The sequence below is a fragment of the Suricata suricatta genome, chromosome 6, assembly GCF_006229205.1.
Source record: "Suricata suricatta isolate VVHF042 chromosome 6, meerkat_22Aug2017_6uvM2_HiC, whole genome shotgun sequence".
Classification (NCBI taxonomy): domain Eukaryota; kingdom Metazoa; phylum Chordata; class Mammalia; order Carnivora; family Herpestidae; genus Suricata; species Suricata suricatta.
Genome location: NC_043705.1, coordinates 97,362,110 through 97,376,690, shown reverse-complemented (window position 1 = coordinate 97,376,690; position 14,581 = coordinate 97,362,110).

Below are 14,581 nucleotides of genomic sequence, written 5' to 3'. Positions count from 1 at the left end.
TCTCCATGTAAAAGCGAAGTGTTGTTGTTATTGTTTTTCTAATATATGCATCTCAGAGTCTACACACTAACTTTGCTTTTATTGATACATGTATAGGCCACTTTAAGAACATTTGCCCAACAGCTGAGTCCATTTTTCTGAAGCACTTTCAGATGGTGCTAGCATAATCACAGAAAAAAGAAAGTTAGAAACCTGAGAAGCCAATTAAGCAGGGAACAACTTCGTCAAATTCTTACTCAAGCATAATTTAAAAACTGATTTCTGATTTTCATATTGTACAATAATAACTACTATATTTTGCACCCTTAATATGTCCTGGAACTGTTGTCAGAATTTGCTCTAACTTACCTAATTTATTTCTAAATAACTTGTGACGTAACTAAAACAGAAAGTTTGGTAACATGCCCAGGCGACACAGCTAGCAAAGGGAGAGACCCGGCTTTCAAATGGTGTTATTTCAAACGGTGTTATTTATTATTCAATAACGTTAACAAAGATTTTTCCCTCCAGACTTCTCCTGCCATGTCATTTTCCCCATTCTAATAATCAAATAAAGAAACACAAAATGAAATGGCAAAAGTTAACTTGTTACTATTGCTTTTATTTTTGACACTTAGAGGTATCTGATTCTGTTTTTTTTTTTCCTCCCAGTGAAATGATCTCATCCTTTAATATCCCAAGCTGGCCAGGAGCAAATTTTTAGGCTCCCTAAGCTAAGTTTCAAAAGTTCTAAAAGTGGGTTTTCAGGTCTATAGGATAATGGCAGCTAATTAAATTAAAATTAAATCTGTTTTTCAGGTACAGACAGATCCATGAGAAGAGATTCCAAATTAAAAAAAAAACATAAACCCATTCTTATTGTATAATTAAATCATACAGGATACTACTCCTCTCAATTTCCATGTAAGTTGGAAGACAAATTCCCAAGCTTGGTACAGCCTGCCCTAAAAGCCACGCTGGGGGGTGGGGGGAGCACTCAGTGACGATGGAAGACAGGTGAAGGCCCTTCCTAAAAGAGAAGAAACATCTGACGGAGGACGTAACAGCTTCAAGATCACACAAGATTAGAAAACAGTCTACAGAGTAATTAACAGAAAGGTCCTCAAAATTGATCTGAAACATAAACAATGGTCTTGAAATGATGGTTTCTGACATATTTTAGGTGCTTGGGAGTAAAGGGAATGAACAAAACAGATAGAGGAAAACAAAGTTCCTACAGAACAAAGTAAAGTCCAAGCCTCAGCAAAAGGTTCAGCTTTTGTGCATGTGAAGTTAAGTTACAGGCCCCTAAAACACAGAACTCACACAGTTCTACTAATCCCATAATGGGCACACCTGCCATTATAATCTTTAAAATGGAAAAAATAAAAAACCTAAGAAACAAATGCCTCCTCTTTTCTTAGATGGTAGAAACATTTTTTCTATTTGCTTTTGGTCTATGCCATACATTTGCTTTAATTAAACTATACAATGGTTAATCTCTTAATTAACTTATGGGTCAGTCTTAAGTCTTTATCTGGCTTTTTACCTTATGCTTTTTACATTGAGTACCACAAATACACCCTTTACTTCATTGGTGTTCTCTCAGTTTATGAGCAAATGCATGAAGGCACTCAAAAAACATATACTGTGTTAAAAATTTAGAAACAAAAGCTCCTACTGAACAAAACTGAATCACAAAATCAACATACCAAATATTTCCTACCAAAAGAAATATTGCCTATTAAAGATACTGAGCTTCACTACACAGCAGATCAGGACACTTCTGGAATAAGAAACCTAGTAAATTACCCTAACGTTGGCTTCCTATCTACATGTCTTGTTTGTTTTTCTAATCTAAGAATCTCCAAACCAACCAGATGTCACCCCTTTCTTTATGACACTCCAATAAGTACTCATTGATGGACAGGTGTCTGTTTGTTGTTTGTTTTCCCCTATGGAAAAACACACATGTTCTTCTCTTAGCCTGAACCACTTTCTCTTATTTCTCCACATGGAAAACTATAGGGAACTTTTCTTACTTCCAATATCAGTCCAGTTATCACTTCTTCTCCTCTCCTATTGCCAACCTTTGTCAAATGACCTTCCATGTGCTCCTGTGGCACCCTTATTTCCTCACATAATTCTTACCACATTGCATTGCAATAGCCTTTTCTTTCTCCATCTTTTCCCACTAGACTATGAGTCCCTTGATGGTCAAGGCCAGTCTATTTACAATTTTGATCCTGATGTCTTGAATGAGTGGATGGCTATACATTTAAATATTGAGTGATTATTGATCATTAGGTACTGGGAAGCCCAAGTTTCAAATGTCCAGCAGATGTCTGGTTAAAAGTGAAGATGGAAGAGTTACTGAACTAGAAAAAGAGTGTATTAAAAGATTTGCTCCATATCACTGGAAATTTACTTGGAGCTAAAAAACACTGTAGATAAGTTAGCATTAATTAAACTACTTTCTGGTACACTAGATTTTAATTACATTTTTTCTTGTCTGATAATTTATTCTCTTTTATCATCTTTTTTTCACCCTATTTTTTTTGCTACCTAGTAACCATAACACAGTCCTCAATAAGTTACAATGTGTCTTGTGATGTTAACTTTGAATTTAACAAGGTTGTGTTACTGAATATCTTTAATTAAATATTACTCACTTTAGTGGTTGAATGGACATGTATAGAAAATCAAACATCTAAAAGGCAAATATATGCCTTTTGAATGAATTACAATGAAGTGCACATGAGAAGATAACTATTCAAACCCCGACACCTCCACTCCTCCATGCAGATATGTCACCACAACTCACAATTTTAAAAAAGCAATCCTTTCTTGCTTTTGCTATAAAGTTTTTGCTAGAAAAGCTTATAAGATGTCTTCATTATGAGAATTACACAAGTCATAGTAGCATGCCCTGGACATTCAGCATTATTCATCTACTACCTGTACCTTAATTCTCTTTTTAATTTTATTTTCAAATAAGATAGATACAAGGAAAACTGAAAAACAATACAGCGAGGTTCTGTGTGCCTATCACTCATTTTCCCTAATAGGTTGTGCAATCAAGGCACAGAAGTATTTCAGCTTCACAAAGATCTCCCTGCTATTAACCTTCCACAGTTACACCAACGCCTACCACCCCATATTCCCAAACTATGGTTATGACTAATCTGTTTTCTTCTATATAATATTGGAATTTGTGGAAAATTATATAAAGGAAATCATAGGGTATTTGACATTTTGAGGTTGTCTTTTTTCACACACAAGGGAAATACTTTGTTCTTTTTCCTTGCTGAGTTGTATTTCAAGTAATGGATGTACCACAGTTTGCTTAAATATTCACCAATGGAAGGCATTTGTATTATTTTCAGGTTTTTACTATTATATAAAACTGCTAAGACCATCTTGCACAAGTTTTTGAATAGACATAAGTTTTCATTTTCCTGGGAAAGATGCCTAGGAATTATTGTGTTGGAGGAGATGATCCAGAGGACTGATTTTTATTTGAACTTAGAGCTGGACCCAGGCAACTGGAGGCTCCTGGTCTCCTCTGTATCCTTAGAGGAAACTTCTGCCCACCATTCCCACCGCTGAAGCCATTTCAAGGATCCAGCTTTGAAATAGTAAGGCATTGTTGAGATCACCTGAAATGAATATGTAATTAAATCTCATTGGGGCCTCTATATATCCTTTGGGAGTCTCGCAGTCAAGCATGGAGGTTTGACTGTCCTGCAGCTACCTGAGGCACTGTGATATGTAAGTTTCCTTGCTTCTTAAACTTGCCACCTACCAATTCAGAATTTCTCTGGTCTCTCTCTGCCGTCTGTTCTGAAGTTAATTTTAGATTTCATCGAGAAAATTACTAAGGTTGCTGACCAACTGCAACGGAAATGGGGGTTGGGATAAAGCCAAACTTGGGAGAAATCTCAAGTTGGCTACTCCCACTGAGCTCTGGGAAGCGGCGTTAGGGGGAATTGCTGTTAGATGCTTACACACCAGCCGCCTGGTGAGTACAGGGATTCTTCTAAATGCCAGCTAGTTCAGTGTGTTTGTTTGAGGAACTACTCATAGAGTTGTGATAGGGAAAAACAATAAAGGCATTTTTGAAGAGATAGTATCCAAGTTTAGATCCAAAAGATGAAAGAGATCTGGTCATTTGTAGATTTGAGCATGACTGTGAGTTACGGGAGTAGATGTGTTTGGATGTAATCCTGTTTTAGGCAGAAAGAATAGCAGGGCATCTGGGTGGCTCAGTCAGTTCAGCTTATAACTCCTGATTTTGGCTCAGCTCATGATCTCATGGTCTGTGGGACTGAGTCCCGCTTCAGCCTCTGCATTGACAGCACCGCACCGGGTCTGATTGGGATTCTCTCTCTCTCTCTCTCTCTCTCTCTCTCTCTCTCTCTCTCTCTGCTCCTCCTCTGCTCACTCTCGGAATAAATAAATAAGCTTGAAAAGAAATACAGCATGAAGTTGGAGGATCAGGGCAAAGTAGAAATCTCGGAACTTTTGAGGAAAAGAGAGGAGGCCAGTGCCCCAGGACAATATTGTGGGTTAATGTGGTATGGGATGGTGCTGGAAAAGGAAACGGAGTTGGATCTTATACAAGGAGCAGTGGAAAACCATTGACAATTTTGAAGCTAGTGTGATATAACATAGTTTGCATTGTAAAAGACCCCTTCTTGCTTCTCTGGATAATAGACTGAGACCAAGATGGAAATAAAACATGAGAGTGATATTGAAAGAAGTTTTCAAGGTGAGAAAGGATGTTTTGGTCATAAAGGATTACAGATTTAGAGACTCAGATGGTGTAAATATCTAGAAAACTTGGAGATACTTTCAGTAAGTGAATCTGATAGAAGGAAGAATCAGTATTACAGTATATACTTTTTCATGTTGTGATTTATATTATAGGTTATAGTATCTATAAATATACATTTGTATAACCTAAAGATGAGTAGATGGCAGGCAGTGTGGACAAGAGCATCAGTTCTGGACTTATTCCATCTGGTTTAAAATCCTATCTATAGTACTTATTGCTCACTAGAAATTAGAAGGTGTACTTCATTTCCTCCTTGGGAAAATTGGAGTGCTAAAACCACAATACTATCATGTGGGTTGTTGGGAGGCTTAACTAAGGAATACAATTGCAGTGTTGGTAATAGAGACTGGCATTGTGTATCCAATGAAGTACAGTAGAATAGAGTGGAAGCTTTACTGAACACATGGGAAATAACCATCAGTTGTACCTGTGCAAAGTTAGAAATGGGTTTGTAAAAAAGTAGTACTTTTGCTGAGGCTTGGAATATCAAAAAATCTTGGCAGGGTGAACAAAACAGATAAGGGAGAGGTAAAATCTATTGATTTCATTTGAGGGAAGAAAACTACTAATCTTTCAAATAAACATTTAATATCACTGAGAAAGGTCTGTAGCCCCTAGGAAACTCTTGTGTTTTTGTTTTTGTTTTGTTTTGTTTTGTTTTGTTTTGTTTTTGCAGTAATATAAATCAAACTAAAAGTAAAGTTTCTTTCCTAAAAACATTTTGAATCCACTTACTGGATAATCATTTAGGTGATGCATTTTGTGAAGATTTTATGTTGATAGTGATGCTGCTTTTTTTATAAATCAGTTTGTGAAGCCACCCATGTGTAAGACTTACCCTGCACAGCATAGGTCTAACCCATGAAATGGGAAAGTGCCTGTTAAAGATTCCTGCCATGCAAACCTCCTTTGGCTGGTATGGAATAACCCTGATCCCTTTCTGCCAGGATATGTGTCAGTCAGGTAGCCATTCAGTTCATTCAGGCTTTCCAATTTATATTATCCCCCTAGGTCTTTGGCATGTTCATTTTAATCCCAGTTCTTTTAAAATTACTTATTTTTGTATGTTAAGTGAGGTTACTGGAGTTCATTTAATAATAGAAGACCTAGAAGGAACTAGATAGTTCCTCACTGACAGCAGCTCAGTATCGGGGCATTAGTAATAATCTGGTAACAAACCATTGTTAATGCCCTTTGTGCTACCTTCACATAACCATAGATTATTCGGAAGTGTGGTGTTTGATATCCAGAAATATGGAGACCTTGACATATAACCAGTTATTTATAATTTTTAACTTCATACCATTTTGACAAGAAAATATGGTGTGCTTCATTTTTACCCTTGAAATACATGGAGACTTGTTTTATTGCCCACTGTATAGTCTATGTTGGTGAATATTACCTATGTGTTTGAAAGATAGTCGTTCATTGTGTGCGAAAATGTCAATTAGAAATTGGTTGATGCTGGTTTTCAAATCTTCAGTATTCCTGTGGATATTTGATGTGTATATATTTTATCATATACTGAGAGATGCTGTTAAAATCTCCGTGATGGTCTATTTTTCTATTTTCTCATCTAGCTTTACCAGTGTTTCTATCATTATATATTGAATCCCATTAAGTACATGCATATTCAGCCTACCTTCTATATGAATGGATCCTTTGTATCATGATGAAATGCCAGTTTTATTTCTGATATTTCTTAGCACAACATCTTTTATTTCATTAATATCACACAGTCCAGTCAAGGTCACTGATGCCTCACAATTATTTCTTAATGTTGCTATTTGTATTAATTATGTTTGTGGCTCACAGAGATTAATTTGAGATCTTCTATGAGAAGGTGAAAAAAATGCAAATACTGAGTTGCTCATTTACCTTCACTTTGATCATTAATTCATCTATTCAACTGAAACACTAAAGAGCACATATTCTGTGCCAGGCTCTCTTCTGCACGCTGGGAACACAGCAATGAATAGGTAAACCAATCCTTTCCTCCTCCCCAACTGAACCCCAAATTTACATTCAGACAGACAAGCTCATCTTTTATCCATTAGAATTCTGTTCAATTCCAGCATAACATTCATCCCTAGAATTTAAGAAAAATATATTCTGTTGATAATAAAGTCATTGTATATTCAGAGTTTAAGTATCTAGATCTTTACAACTGGTAGCATAAAATTAAACATTTATACTTTCCATTTTATGAAAATGAATGGTTTTAAAGCCCATATACTGCTAAATATCTAAGTATCTTTTTAAGAGAAGGAAATGGTAGAAGGACAGAATGATTTTAATGAAATTAGAATATAATTAATAGCTTTAATAGTTATTTACACATGTCAGAAAGCAGAATAAATTGGAAAACTGACCTGTAGAAAACGTCAAAGTTGAAGCCCAGAAAGAAGGAAGAAAAGGGAAATACAAGAAAGAGCTTAAATAATGCTTGGGGGGAAGGAAGAAAAAAAATCTCTTGTGCTTTTTTTTTTTTAACATTAAAAGACACATAAATTCCACAAAATTTCAAATCAGAAACTTATCGAGTAGATGGCTCTATATAATATTTGAAGAGTTAATAACTTTCAAAACTAGTGAGTGAAACTCACACAATAAGTGTTTCTAAATACCCTGAGTAAAATAAACCCAAAGAAACAACGCTTGGACATAGTCTGTTAAAATTCTTAGAGATAAAAAGACAATCTTAAAAAGAAAGAAGGGGGAGGGGAAAGAACATATTTTCAAAGGAGCAGCTCACAGCAGCAGTTTTTTTTAAGTGTGGAAGGCAGAAGAAAATCAAAGGTCATCTTTAAAGCAATAAAAGCTGGAGAGTTGCTTAATTATTATAGTATCAGATAAAATAGAATTTAAGAAAATTTACAAGTATAGAGAACTATCCATTCTGGGGGTGGGGGTGAGGGGTGGGGAACAGGTGTGAATTCAACAGGGAAATGTAACCATGCCAGATTTATATGCACATAATCATGTAATCTTTCTCTCCGATACTCCACCCTGAGAGAGAGACAGAGAGAGAGACAGAGAGAGAGACAGAGAGAGAGACAGAGAGAGAGACAGAATACCAAACAGACTCTACACTGTCAGCATGAAGCCAGTCACAGGACTAATCTCATGAACTGTGAGATCATGACTTGAGTTGAGATCAAGAGGTAGATGCTTAACCACCCAGGCGTCACAATCATGTAATCTTAAGACACGTAGCAGTAAACTGCTGTAGTGAGCACTGGTGTATTAATAGACCCTTGAGATCCCGATCTCCATTTTTCTGGAAAAATCCCCAGAAGCAGAATCACTGGATCATATCATGATCTATTTTTTATTTTTTTGAGGAAACTCCATAATTCCATGCTGTTTTCCACAGTGGCTGTACTATTTTACATTTCTGCTAATAGTGTACAAAACTTCCAATTTATCTATATCTTGACCCGTATCTGTTTTTGTTTTTTGATAATATCCATTCTAATAGGTAGGAGGTAATATTTCATCATGGGTTGGATTGCCATTTTCCTGATGATTAGTGACATTGAGCATTATTCTGGATACTTTTTGGCCATTTGTAGGTCTTCTTTGAACAAACGTCTATTCCAGTCTTGAGCTCATTTTTAAAATATGGATTATCAGGGTTTTCTGTCTGTTTTTGTTACTCAGTTGTAGGAGTTCCTTATATATTTTGGAAATTAATACTTTATCCAACATATAGTGGGTACATGTTTTCTTCCAACCCATAGGGTGCATTTTCACACTGTTGTTGTTTGCATGTAAAAGCTTTGTAGTTTGATATAGTCCTATGTGTCTTTTTTTTTTTTTTTATCCTATCCATAGAATCATTGCCAAGACCAATGTCATGGAACTTTCTCCTTATGTTTTCTTCTAGGAGTTCTATAGCTTAAGGACTGAAATCTGCCTTGAGTCCATTTTGAGTTTATTTTGGTGTACAGTATAAGGTTCCAATTTTATTCTTGTGCCTATGGCTACTGAGTTTTCACCATTTTCTCAACACTGTTTCTCAAAGAGACTCTATTCTTTCACCATTGTGTATTTCTGAAAACCATAACTGTTACTTCTAGTCTCTCTGCTCTGTCCCATGTTTTTGTTGTGTTTCTCTTTATGCCAGAATCCTACTGTTGTTGTTGTTGTTGTTGTTGTTGTTGTTGTTTTGTAAAATATTTTGAAATCAGGAAATATGATGCTTCCAACTTTGTTCTTTTTAAAAATTGTCTTGGATTTTTAGGGTCCTCTGTGGTTCCATATGAATTTTAGAATTTTACTTTATGTCTATAAAGATGTTATTGAGATATTAACAGGGATTGTATTGATAGGAGTTGCTATAATGTTCACTGCAGTATAATTCACAATAGTCAAATGTGAAAACAACCTAAATATCCATCAGCAAATGGTTGTATATGCACGTGGTATATTCATGAAATGGAATATTCAACCTTTAAAAAGATGAAATACCTGACATAAAGTGAAAACTTGGGTGAAGCTTGAAGACATTACACTAACTGAAATAAGCCAGTCACAGGGGACAAATACTGCATGATTCCACTCACATGCAAGGTGTCTGAAATAGTCAAGCTCCTAGAAAAGAAGTTGAATCATGGTTGACGGGCTGGGAGGGATAGGAATTAGGGAATTGCTAATCAATGGAAATAAAACTTCAATTATGCAAGATGAAAAGTTCCAGAGATCTGCACAGCATTTTGTCTATTAACAATATTTTGTTGTACACTTAAAATGTAAAAAGGTACATCTCATGTTAAGGGTTCTTACAACAATTAATTCATTGTAACTAAAATGGTAAATAGATCAATACACAATCATAAATGAAGATAACTCCTTTCTCTCTGTAACTAGAGGAAAACAAGCAAACAAAACAGTAAGAATAGATGAAGAAACTGGATTTATGAGAAAGTGTTCTACAAGTGCAATGCAGAATAAATGCTGTATGTTATTTTAATAAATGTTCTAGATGCAATATTATAGTACTGGGCAATAAAGATTACATGGTCTACCCATAGAGAAATCAGTACAAAAATCAATAGGAAATTACCCCCTATGTTTGGGGAAATAAGAAATGAATACCATTGTATGTAATCAAAACTAAGTTATAATGTAAATTCAACATATAAAAATCCAAGGAATGGAATGCCGTGTTTAATGGAAATTTCTAGCTCTATCTGTAGAGCATATAAGCACAGAAATACAGATCCTCTTCTAATACTGCTCTAATAGGTAACTTTAATTAAACTGTTAGGACATTTGGTAAGCAAAGGGATTTTGGTTTCCCTGTCAAAGCTATCTACAATTTTCTTTTTAAGTTTATTATATTTTAAATTGTTAAAACATATCTCATTTTAAGATACATAATTGAGATTTTACTTTGATTTTTGTTTTGATTATTAAAAATAATGCCTTACTATCAAGTTTGACCTTATAAAATTTAGGATACCTTTTAGTTTTCAAGGCTACCAAATTAGTATATATCGGTAGAAAATAACTTAATAAGTAAGGCAAGATGTATACTTAGATGTTAATAAGTTAAATGCTGATTTTATTAAATTGAAATGCAGAAATTATGTTGTACATCAGAAAAAACATTGAAGGCATTTAGTGAGTATATTTGGTTATCTAGCTAAACACCTCTTTGTTTCATTGAGAACATGACTTCTGTTTTCTTAACAGATGAAAAAAAATTTTTTTGTTTTTCCTGTTTTTTTTTTTTTTTTACAAGACAACAAATTTGCACCTTTTATTTACTTTTCAGTTAGTTTAAATCCTTGAGGGATACATCATCACATGGATTCTCTGGCCAATGGCTTTAGCAGGAAGGGTGCTACACAATTTGGCAGGAGCCATACCACTATTTCCATGAGCACAGGTTACTTTTCCCCAGATTACCATGGTTTTGTTCAGTTTGCCACCAGGAGTCACAGCTTTGTTCTTTGCTTTGTACACATAAGCACATCTCTTGCCTACATAAAATTCAGTTTCATCTCAAGTGTAAACACCTTCAATTTTAAGAAGCTCTGTGTGCTCACTCTGATTCCAGAGATTCTGCTTAGGGCAAAAAAGGCTTTGGACCATTGCCTTCCAGACATATTTGTCATTTTAGAAGTCTTGCTCCCAGCAGACCTCCACAGGTTCCAAGATGGCAGAAAGATGAATGCTAATGAAGTTTTAATAATAATTTTCCTTTTTTCTTCAATAGGTCAAAAGTTCTTAGGAAATCAAAAAGGCTTCCCTGAAATAGGAATTAGGAGGTCTGTCGCCTACATAGGCAATGCTATTAACTAACATTAAAACCTTGTTTAGAATTTTCTTAAATTTTCTGTTTAGAATCCTTCTTTACATAAATTAAGATTTCATGAGCCTTGATTATGACACAGTGGTGTCAAGGTCAACTGGTGCAAAGTGAGGGATTTTACAGTCTCCCAATTTAACTCACTCAGTTGGCAAGACAAGTGTGGCATCATATTGGGGTTGTAAAATTGCTCCAAAGCCTTTTAGTATTCCAAACAGTTCTTAGGTGGGGGGGGGAAGCATTCATTCACAACCTACTTTTTAAATGTAACATTGAGCGTGTGCATGTGTGCATTTGTTAGTTCATAAAGAAGTATTTGATAAAAACTTCACCACCTAAAATGCAGATTTTTAGCCAAAATGTCCTCAAATTTTCTACATCTATCAAAAAGAAACAGTGTAAAAATGACAGAGAATAGCTCTGTGCAATCTTAAGGACATTCTTTGATACACAGAACTTGTGTTGGACAATAAAAAATAAAATGTAGCCATAAAGATAAATGTAAAAATAAAAGTTATCTACCTCTGCCATGCCGAACTAAATGAACTATAATTCACTTGACTTTAGAGATAGAACAATAAAAGTACATTATTTCACAAGTGGAAATGAAAAATTTATCTCGCCATCCCTTCTTATCAAAATCAGGAAACTGCCTTTAATCATTCCTTTAAAAAAATGGCAGTAAGGAAATTAATCCAAATAAAATGGTGAGAAAACTTCTATGTACTTATTAATTACCAGAAAATAAGTTGGAGAATGTATGATTTTAACCTAAATATTTAATCAAATATTCTATCACCATGGGAGTAGCCAAATGGCAAAAGTGACTAATTTTAGTGAATGCCTTAATTCAGAATAGACATTAGATTTTAGAATCCATGTATAATTCCAAAACTGTTACTTAACATTCATTTATAAGATGTAATTGCTGAAAATCCTATTTTGTTGAATAAAAAATACTGATAAGTAGAAACATAAATTGTATTCTGACATTCTCTATATATACTCATTACACTATACAATTTATAGCTATCATCTAAATAAGAATAGCTATAATGAGTATCAATGTGGTTTTGAGGGCAAAGTATTTCTTCTCTGTATAATATTGTCAAAAATTTCAGAACTTGCCTAACAAAAAAACCAAGTCCTCAAACCCGATGTAAGTTGAATATTTCAAGGAGTTCATGTGTAAATGAGAGAGAAAAAGATTATAGTTATTATAATACTCAAGAAAAATCCAAGTTTTCTGCTTGCTTATTTTTAGCACATCCTTTCCTTGTATCTCATGCCACAGGAAGTGACTGATTTTGATTTTTATCATGAATCATTTAATACCGAATGCTTTCAGTCATCTTGAAAAGATGCTAAATTTCTATGTATTATATGAGTCACTATGATACTTTACTGTTCATAGCAAACACCAGCTAGGTAAAACCAACTCTCTTAAATGTTAAAAAAAAAAAAAAAAAAGTGTCTCCACTTGGGTAAAAGGCAGTGTAATATCATAGTTAAGAGGACAGGTTCGGGAACATGTCTGGTTCAAGGTTCACTCCTTTCACTTAAGAGCTGAATATTTGGTCAAGTAACCCAATCTCACTGTGCCTACGTAGGTAAACTAGAAAAGTAATAGTATCAACTTCTAGGGTAATGATTACATAACTTAATGCATGCTATATGCATTAAGTTTAAAACAGAGCCTTTTTTTATATACATTGTTCACTATTAGCAGTATTAATGAGATAATATACTTGGGTCTAAAAATCTGTATACTTTGTGTAAATGGAGTCTAAGACTCTAATATTAGAAAATCCAGATATTAAAACAAAATAAGCCTATAAAACAAATACTTTTATCTATTTCTTTAAATTGCTTTCCATTCTATTAGGTTATAGTTTAAAAGAAAATGTGTACCCAGAGAATTGAAGAATTTGACCAGATTCAAGTGGAGCCACTTTCTACTGGTTGAACTCAGTGATATTTTTCTGGTTTGCTTCTGGACAATTCTTAGTCCTGCTTTCGGACATATTCTTAGCCTGGAAATTTGACACCTTTCCCCCATTAGCCTTCTTATAAATTAGGTTGTCTTATATTCACAAGGGAGATACTGAATCTGTAACCTAGTCATCTCCTGAAGATACTTGGAGGTTTTTTAGAAAGAACATGTATCTCTGTGTACTGTACATTCCTGTAAGGAAGTAATGTTTTTCTTCATATTCATAAATACATACCCAAATCAGAAATATAGATGGCACAGAAGTTCTAATCCTTTTATCTAAAGCTTATGCTCACAGGACTCCTTTTCTTAAGGAATTTGCTTTATGTCCTATAAAGTTTTTAATATCGATGTTTCAAAAGCCTTTTTAAATCAGATTTTCTATGGCCTTTATCCTTACTAAAATGTTGATGGTCTTAAATTGTTCCAGAGTCTAGCTTTGTCACTCAGACCTTAGACTATGAAATAGGTTTAATTATAGTTAAAGAATCCATAATCTGTCTAAGCTTTGTTAAATTCTTTGCTTTGGTATTATAACCAGAAAGTCGATTTATGATAATAAGCTAAACAGACTACAGATTCTTCTAATATTTTTCATTCTTGACTCTTTTATTTTGGCTCTGGAAATCATTTTAATTATGGATACTTGTTAAAGAAGTAACTTTATTAATACATATTAAATTGTAATAATAAAAATTTAATACCAGCTTTGGTCTTTCTATCATCTGAGATAATAGAAGCATAAATCTCCTATCTTCTTGATTGCTAAAGATACTACAAAGCATGACTAAAAATAACTCCATATGGTCAAGTTTGACCTTTTAAGATTCAAAAAGGTTTTAGGCCACTTTTTTTTTCTATTTTAAGAACTAACTGTTCTTTAAAGAAATAGAAGAATATTAAGATTTAATTCTTAATAGATTTCAGAATAAACTTTCATGCATTTAAACTTATTTTTTAAATGTTTGAAAGAAAGCACAAGATGGGGAGAGGCAGGACAGGGAGAGAAGAGAATCTTAGAGATTGTACTGTGAACATGGAACCTGACCTGGGGCTTGAACTCCTGAACCATGAGATCCTGACCTGAGCTGAAATCAAGAGTCTGATGCTTAATTGAGCCAACCATGTGCCCCTAAATTTTCCTATGTTTAGATATGTTTCACTTTTTGTCTTTTTCCAGTTCAGTCAATTTTTGATTTCTGTATAATGGTTATATATTCATTCTCCAAGGTCCAGTAACTGCTACATATTACAGTAGAAAAATAAATTCCCCTAAAAAGAATATATACTTAATGAAACAGAATGCTTATGTATTTCTAAAAAGCTAATAATGTAAGCATAAATTAGACCGCACGTAAGAAATGACATTCAACACAACACATCAAGTGAACATAAACCTTCAGTTAGCTGGCTAGGCATGTCAATTTTTCTGGTAATGCTGATACTTCTTTCA